Consider the following 8,583-nt stretch of genomic DNA (forward strand, 5'->3'; position numbering starts at 1 on the left):
CAGACATCTTATTTTTCTAAGCAAAACAGAACCTTCTTAAAAAGCATATTTCAAATCAAATGTATTTATTTCTGCAGTTGCATTAGCAATAAAGAAACAAGGCAAAACTTCCCAGTTCTCTATGAAGATATTTTAGCCTTTCAGTTATTCCTAATAATAATCCACGTGTGATGGAAGGAAGAGAAATTTCCCATAAGGCTGTGAAACCCTTTTTTCTGGGACTTATGATTTTTAAAATTACACTACAAAATACAGTGCAAGGGGGAATAATGGAAGCTTCCATCGGCTGTGAGAATGTTCCTTTTCCACGTTCTACTATGGTATATTATAAACAGCTAGTGTCAACAAACTGATGCTATTCTCCATTGTTGCCACAATTAGTTGAAAAGCAAAAGACTCAGTCAATTCAACACACAGCAAATACTTACTGGATTCCACTCAAGGGACCTGTGCCCGGCAAAGTGAGAGTACAGACATGCAGAATTAGGAACCCACCAGGTAAGCTGAAGGCCAGTCTGCTGCATAGCACCATTTTTGCCTATGATTTTGTAAAAACCACGATTATTTCCCGTGGAAGGTGGGGACAGTTCCCTAAGGACTTGAACAAATTAACTAGTTGCAAGAATGTGCATATCTTGACTTAGCAAGCCAATTCCTCTAGCCTGCTTTCTCTGCTTCACAGAGAACAGTTCAAATCACATCAACCTCAAAACCTTGACCTGTGTGTGTTTCTTTTTCATTCTTGGGAAACTATACTCCGTGCAAAGTGCATGATAGAAAGTATCTCAAATATGTCCCAACAGAATCTGACCCAACACTCCCTTTGTCCCTGCGTGTGACAGCTAAGGTGACGGTCCTGCCCTCTTATCTCTGCATCTGTTTTAATTCACCGTCAGCTGGAAGGAAGGAAATTAGTACAGAGAGAGAGAACAATGAACACACTGTAATTTTTACAATACAGCAACAGTAATATTGTGACAAACAGTTCAACAGTGTAATTCAGTGCCTCCAAACACTCAAGTATAATACAGAACAAGATCCGTATTTCAAGAGCTAACAAATGAGTTAGGGCATCCGAGGCCTTGAACACCCTAGGTACTCAATAATTATGTGTTGAATGAACAAACAAAAGAATGAATGAATGAATGTGTGAATGAACGAAAGCAGACAGTACTTGAGAAAATCCAGGGGATCTTTTCTGATATTTTTTTTTTCAACAAAGCTCTTTATAATACCTGTTGTGAGATATTTTGTATGTTTTTTTTTAAATCAAATATCTTATTTCAAATCATGAGCCATAAAGAAATCTTAAATGGATCACTGGGAACGAGATAGCAGTAGGGTCTTTTATCAGGAGAAATCCTTTAAAAAACAAATTACATTTTCCCAAATGCATTCTATTAAAGAAAATGGAGTAAAGCGTTCATAAGGCTGTTAGAAGATTTCAAATTTCAATGCAAGTAAGTTGCAGGGAAATAGAAGGTTACTGCTAAACCCCCACACCTGTTACATGTGTGATTTTGAGTTCAACACGGCCCAATGAACACAACAGCACTTATAATGGAAGATATAATAGTTCATGAAAAATACAGCGTACAAGAGAAATTTGTTGTACTTGAAATGCCTCCTTTTTAAGGTAGGGAAAATTAAATAGCAAAAGCTAAAACAAGCTATGTAGAAGGTAAGCTATGCAGCAGGTGATCTTTAGGCAAACTGAGTACATTTTCAAGTATCATTTAAAGTATTTGAATATTAACTCCTTCTATCCAATTATTTAAAATCAAGACAAGATAAACTAGCTGCAGCACCAGAATCAAGCAGGAGAACGAAAATAACAAAACTAATGGAAAAGCTCCTTCATGTAGATGGAAAAGTACTTTTTAAATATATTTGAAATTCGGGTGCTTGTTAATTTCATCTCAAACAGGATAAATACCTGAGTGTGCTTCCTTAAAAATCATGCATATTGCAGGGCACCCCAAGTCAGGAAAATACTGGCCTTCTTTAGACAGAAAATGTACTTGAATGCTGAGTCCCGCCCAACCACTGCCCTACTGAAACAGCCTGGCACTCTATCTCATAACACGGTTTTCCGGAAAATGCCTTAAACCACATTAGAACCTGAACTCATAAATCAGAGCAAGAATAACTCCTACAGCAGCACCAGTAACACGTCAAAGATGCCAAATTCCTTACATCATCACAGGCGTGATAAACTCATCTGAGCTAGTAAGGTGTTTACAGATCCCAACTGCATGTGGAATAAATAAGGAGATTGCTCTCTAACCTTAGAGTCATTATACAAAGCTTTCCCTCTTTTTAAAAGTATGTTACAGTCATTATAAAAACCTGTACTCATGTGAAAAATTATTGGAAAATGCAAAAAGAAAAAGAAGAAAAATCACACTTGGTTCTCTGGCCCTCTGCTTTTAAAACCACATTGGGCTCATCCTGCATATAATCTGGGATTTCGTTTTTCTTTCTATTCAACATTATGCTTTTGGAAAGCTGTGTGACATTCAATGTTCTCTGAGGATATAAATGACAATTAGCTGACTATTCCCCTATTCTTGGACACTTAGCACCAATCTTTTGAGAAGAGAAAGAATATGAGTAAGTGTAATGGAAATTTTGTTACACTGTTAAATTAAAAGCACAACATACAACTGGACACAATTTAATCTGAACTTTATCCAGTTGATTTTAGGCATTTAGCAAGATAATTATAAATCCTGATGCTATCCATTCTATTTCTTACTATCCAGAATCTTAATGAGCATGGTGCTCAATGCCTTCCTGACACCCCTGATCAAGTTACTGGAAGCTATGGGACAGAGAATGGACCCCGTGATATATTTCCCCAGGGGTTTTGCTCAGATGCATTTGAGTCCATTAATCAGTGGGTTTAAAATCCACCTAAGTCTTTTAACACCAAACTCAGACTTTTCCTTCTTATTCATGGGAATTTAATAAACATTTCACCAGGAGTTTACTGAAAGCTAGGTCGTGAACACGGCTACCGGTTTGCTAATCTAATGGCACCATCAAGAAGGACCTTTATTTAGTACATAGAAGAAATGTATAGGAATTCCTAATGATCACTCTTTATTTATACATATTCATGTGTAAACCATTATGATGTCAGTCAAGATAGACTGCCTGATGCTTTGTTTTTAAAAAAAAAAAAAAAAAAAAAAAAAAAAAAAAGAACAGAAAAGAACCAGACCAAGTGACACTGGCTCAGCAAAGACAAGGATAGCAGAACTCCCTGGGTCATCTCACAATTCCAGAATATTCAGCTCTCATGGCGCTTGCACGGCAACATGCACTTCTGCCCCAAGCAACAGGGAGGGGTGGGCTCCGAGTTGCCCCCCCGCAAGTAGGTGCTGAAACCCAGAACAGACATACACCACTTTACTCTGAACTTTCAGGAGGTGCAGCTCAATCCTCTGCCTAACTGTTGGGAGAACCAGGAATTGGGGAAAACGCTTCACGCCTAGCGCGCAGATCTTCCAGAACCATGTCAAGAAACAACATCGTCTCCCCCTGTCTATAGATACTGGGATTTCCTTTGCCCCCACAAGAAAGAAGTCAGCTCGTCTGCCCTGGCATGTTCACAGTTACATGGCTGCTCAGATACTCCCAACAATAGTCTAAGCCAGGCTTTATGATATTATATGGACCCCGATTAATAATAAATCAAGTCCTGGAGACAAGGAGCCAGTTAATCAGTTAGGTTTGTTCTTGGTTGCATAGAATGGATGTCTTAGGAATAGGCATATCATAATGGAATTCAAATCCCAGCTCTATATCACAATGGATGAATCATGTTGGGAAGTGTGCCCTTTCGTCAGGTAGAAACAGAATCAAGGCCATCCTACACTATAAAATGAAGATAGTTATTGATTCCCTCCCGAACATCCTTCCTTCCTCTATGATTCACATATACAATATTCGCTCGGGACCACAGAGTTCCTCCAGGAGTGCTAATAACAATATGCCTGACCACAGTAACAAACACTCACGCGGGAGTGTTATTAGACCTTGGGCACCGTTCTAAGTATATCTGACTTTCACAGAAGCACCCTGAGGTAAGTTCTACTCTTTGCCCCCTTCCATATGAGGAAACTGAAGCACGAGGAAGCAAAAGAGCCAGCCCCAAAACACACGACAGGTAGTGGGGACGAAACCCCGACCACAGCACTTCGGCCCCCGAGGCCTCAGCCTCTTTCACTGCCCACCTGCATGCTGTGGTGCTTCAGGTCAATTACTGATAAGTCTCAATAAAATTACATCAGGGTCATCGCTGCCATTTACCGGTGCACATCTTGCCCAAGGCCACAAGTTGTGAGTACCAAATGGGGATTTGAACCTGGTATTGGACACAACTCCATAGCCATGGGTGTTTCCAGTATGTCAAGCCGCTGCTTGCTTTACCGTCATAAAACCTACAGACCAAGTGCTTTTTTGCCAGTAGGAACAATTTGTTTCTTCCCACATCGCCCTACTTTCCGTTGCATTTCACTCTCCAGCCTTCTTACAAAGAGCGCGCAAGCCCCAGACAATCGCTTCCTTGGGCCATGCAAATAATGCCAACTGCCTTGACCTTGCTTTGAAGATCTTTGTCTGCCTTGGGTTTTTAACTCTCCTCAGAGAAGTGATTTAATTCAGACCCTCTTTCCTAAAGAAACTTGAATCCCTGAAAACTGACACTCATATTTCCTGTTATTTACCAGATTCTACGCTCTCTGGGTGCTAATTTGCCCTTGAGATATCCTACCAGGCTTACGCCAAGCTCAACGGACCGAAGCCTCCCTTGTCCCAAGTTGGACCTACCCGTGGCGGCACGTTTTGCTCGGAAGTTGAGGGTAATCACCTGGTTCCTCTTCTCTATGGGCATCTGGATGGTGGGCCTGGACAGAGGGAACGGCACTGGAGACGATCTCCATAGAAGAGAGCATCTCAGGGCAGCCCCACGTCAGTGGGAGGTGACTACCATGACCAGGCTAATGGAGGACGTGGATGAGCTTCTCATTAATGGGTTGACTTTCAACCCAAGTTTCACCTAATATGTCTTTTTCCTTACAGAAACGTGGAGCTATTGCCATCACTGGCAAATCAGCTTTCGATGAAATATTCAAGACAGCTAGAAGCTAAGCAGGATAACTGAATTCACAACCATTTGCTACAGGACCATAATTTAATGGCAGCATTATAATTTGCTAAATACCATTACCATGGCACCGGGTCCTATTAATCAAAAACAGGAAAAGCTGTACACAGCAATTTTTCTTTACTATTTGTAGTGGCTTATTACTGGTGCTTACCTCTAGAGTAGATGTTACCTTTTTAGCTTCCATAATCAAATACTCTAAAAATAAGTCAAATTTGATTACTTCCAAATTCTTAAAATCTAGTGCCTGCCTACTGAAGTAGAATTCCTAAATGTCTCCTTTGAAACATTACATTCACCACATAAAATGGCAGCTCCCAAAAGAGCAACTATTTTTATAAATCAATAAACAATAAGAATTATGTATTGACAGGGCTGGAGGGGAAAGTGGGAGTGAGGGGTTCATGTGTTTGGTCTAAATGGAACAGTGGTCTTGCAACGAAGGTATCATTATCAGTTTTCAGAGACCAAACAACTGGAGTTGAGAGTGGTCCAAGGTCATCCGGTTAGTTTGGTGGGGAATCCAAGGTAGGAGCCCAGCTCTCTGACACTGGACCTACATGTTCGGTTTTAGTCTGCTCAGGCTATCCTAACAAAACGCCACAGACCAAGAGGCTGGCACAACAGACATTTTTTTCTCTCAGTTCTGGAAGCTGGGAAGTCCAGGATCGAGGTGCTGGCAGATTTGATACTTAGTGAGAGCCCACTTCCTGGCATACAGACGGCAGCCTTCTTGCTATGTCCTCATACAGTAGACAGAGGAGGCTCTGGGGCGGGTGGGGGGGGGGCCTCCTCTTCTTCCTATAAGGACACTGATCCCATCATGGGTCGTCTACCCTCATGACCTCATCTAAACCTAATTACTTCCCAAACACCCACATTGGGGGTCAGGGTTGCAACATATGAATTGTGGGGGGACATAAACATTCCATCTGTAACAACCTGCTTCTGTGGGGTGTCCCAATCCCAAGGTAGAGAAAACAGCATTTCTCAAGACACTGCATGAACCCACCCTAATGGACGTCTTCCTTCCAACATCGCTGATTAAATGACTGAAATGGGGGAGGTCCACAAACAAAAATGGTAACCTAGCCAAAGGCAGCTGGGCATCTTGTTCCTCTGAATATCTAGGCAGGTGAATTTCTATGCCTTCCATTCCAAGGGAGGAGTTCTAAGTAACTACTTTTAGCTAATGTCTCTGTCTGTTACATAGTGATCCACTCTTTTGAAACAGAACTACTCAGACTTTGCATTTCAGAATTCATTTTAGAATTGTGAGCGTTCTACATACCTGCTCCTTGTCTGCATTTCCATGCGAATCTGCTTCCGGGAATCTCTTCCCACATTGAGAGGGATGCTCTCCTCTTTCCCACAACTCTCTCTCCCACCCTTTCCTGACAGGACTCAGCCTTGAAAAAGTCCAGGCCACATGCCTGGGGGCAAGGGTAGCACATTCTGAATGGTGCCAGTCTCAACAATCTTGAGCAACACACACTATGTGTCCAAGGCACCATGGGCACAAACGTGTAACCCCTGGATTCCCAGGCCACCTCAACTTGTTATTAAAATGGGGTCAAAAAAGAAGAAAGATGGAGTGACACTGTCAGTAAAATGTACACTTTGTGGGCCGTTGCCTCTACTCCACAGTGCCGGAATCATCTCACCCTGAATAGTCCTGTCATTTCTGGAAGACCCCCGGGGGCCTCTACGAGCCTTTAGACAAGTTCTGTTGCCATCTGTATTAGCCACCACCCTCCTCCTGTCCAGCACCAAGAAGCCTTCATGAAAAAGCCGGTGCAGTCCGCCTAGAAAACATGGTAAGCAGCCCTTCACAGCCTCCAGGGCCACCTAGTTCCAAAATCTATCACAACCAAGGCCCGGGCGTCAGGTACCACAGGAAATGAACAGGACACGGTTCCAGAAATGCCCCACACATAGCGTCAGGACCCAGCATTTCCCCAAGTGAAAAACCGGGCATCATCTTCTCATCAGCCAAGAAAGCACCCACATCTCCCTTCCAGTATTTTCTACCCCACAGGCCATTCTCCCGGCTCCCCCTCCAGCATTCAGAGATATCCCCTTCTTGCCACACTGCCCACATCTCTTATCTCTGAAGCACAGCACACAATGTACACATGCACCATTACTCACCCACCCTTGTCCCTGGGCCTTCTTGCCTCATGACTCACAGAGCAGCCAGTGTGCCTTGTCTTCCGGGAACCACCCCTGCCGGTCTGTCGTCTCTGCTCCCCCCTGTCTACCACCCTCAGCACTGAGCAATGTCTCCTGGGTCTGGGTCATGCCCCCCTGACTGTGCAAGAGGTTCGGAGCCAGCTGGCATCCCAGGGTCCCGCACCAGGAATGGGAGAAGGTCTCTCCCCACCCAAGTCACACTTTGTCAGCGAGCCTCCAGAGCAGGGCGGCCTGGACCCCACGGTGGCCCCGACCACACCGTCTTCTTCCTCACTACGTAGGGAAGGCCATCAGGCCGTGACACCACCTGGCTTTTCACACCGGCGACATGCTGTCCTCTCTTCTCTCTTGCACAGTTTCTGCTCTACCAAGATCATTCTAGAAGCATGAACGTAGCATGGACGTAGCATGAACTGGCATAGGGAAAAGCGGACCAAGACATCTAGGGAAGGGAAATCACAAAGACACAGGTACGGATGCTATAGAGAGGCAGACGGAGAGAGCAAATGCAGGTTAAGGAAGCACAAACTAGACTTAAATTTAAATCTTGGCCCTGCTCCTGGTTCTCTGTATGCCAACAGCCAAGTTCTTAACTTTATGTCCTTAGTTTCCTCATCTGTGGTGTGATAGGGCAGGACCCAGATGACTCTCAGAGCCCATATGACTCTGGCAGTCTAGGATCCTGAACCCCAAGATAATGCATTTAGAATAACAGAGATAAAGTGAAGTCATGATGGTGGGGGAGGGGGTGAAGATAATCTCATTTAACAACAATTAGATGTTAGGAAGAATGCTGATACTGTTAATGAAGGATGTAACTGGCCACATATAAATGCACAAAACTAGGGGGGATTGTGTTCAGATAAGAATTTAATATCAACCTTGAATCAAGATAAAAACCCAAGTATAAATCAGAATTTGGTATGTGAAAAAAGCAACATTTCAAATCAACAGAGAAGAATTCTTCAACCAGTAAGTGACATCAGAACAGTTACTTGGAAAGTGAGAGGGAAAAGCAGTCTTCAGCTCTTCTCTTACTCCAAAATGTTTGCAACAGGCTCACAGATCTAAACACATAAAAATAAGACAACAAAAGAAACGCAGGAGAAGAAACTGTGGTATTTTATAACCTTTAGGTGGAGCACGATTTTATAAATAAGTCTGAATAATAAATACACATAAAGGAAACATTACATATTCAACTTCAAATGCAGGTT

At 43.0% G+C, this 8,583-nt stretch overlaps 1 long non-coding RNA gene across 1 annotated transcript; it reads left to right on the forward strand.

Annotated features, from left to right (window-relative positions):
• Positions 1 to 3,866: 3,866 nt before the first annotated feature.
• On the forward strand, positions 3,867 to 5,256 carry LOC125158331 (uncharacterized). Its single transcript, XR_007149353.1, has 3 exons — positions 3,867 to 4,091; positions 4,737 to 4,868; positions 5,089 to 5,256. It is a non-coding gene; the product is annotated as an uncharacterized LOC125158331 (long non-coding RNA).
• Positions 5,257 to 8,583: the final 3,327 nt, after the last annotated feature.

The sequence above is a fragment of the Prionailurus viverrinus genome, unplaced genomic scaffold (genome assembly GCF_022837055.1).
Source record: "Prionailurus viverrinus isolate Anna unplaced genomic scaffold, UM_Priviv_1.0 scaffold_33, whole genome shotgun sequence".
NCBI lineage: Eukaryota > Metazoa > Chordata > Mammalia > Carnivora > Felidae > Prionailurus > Prionailurus viverrinus.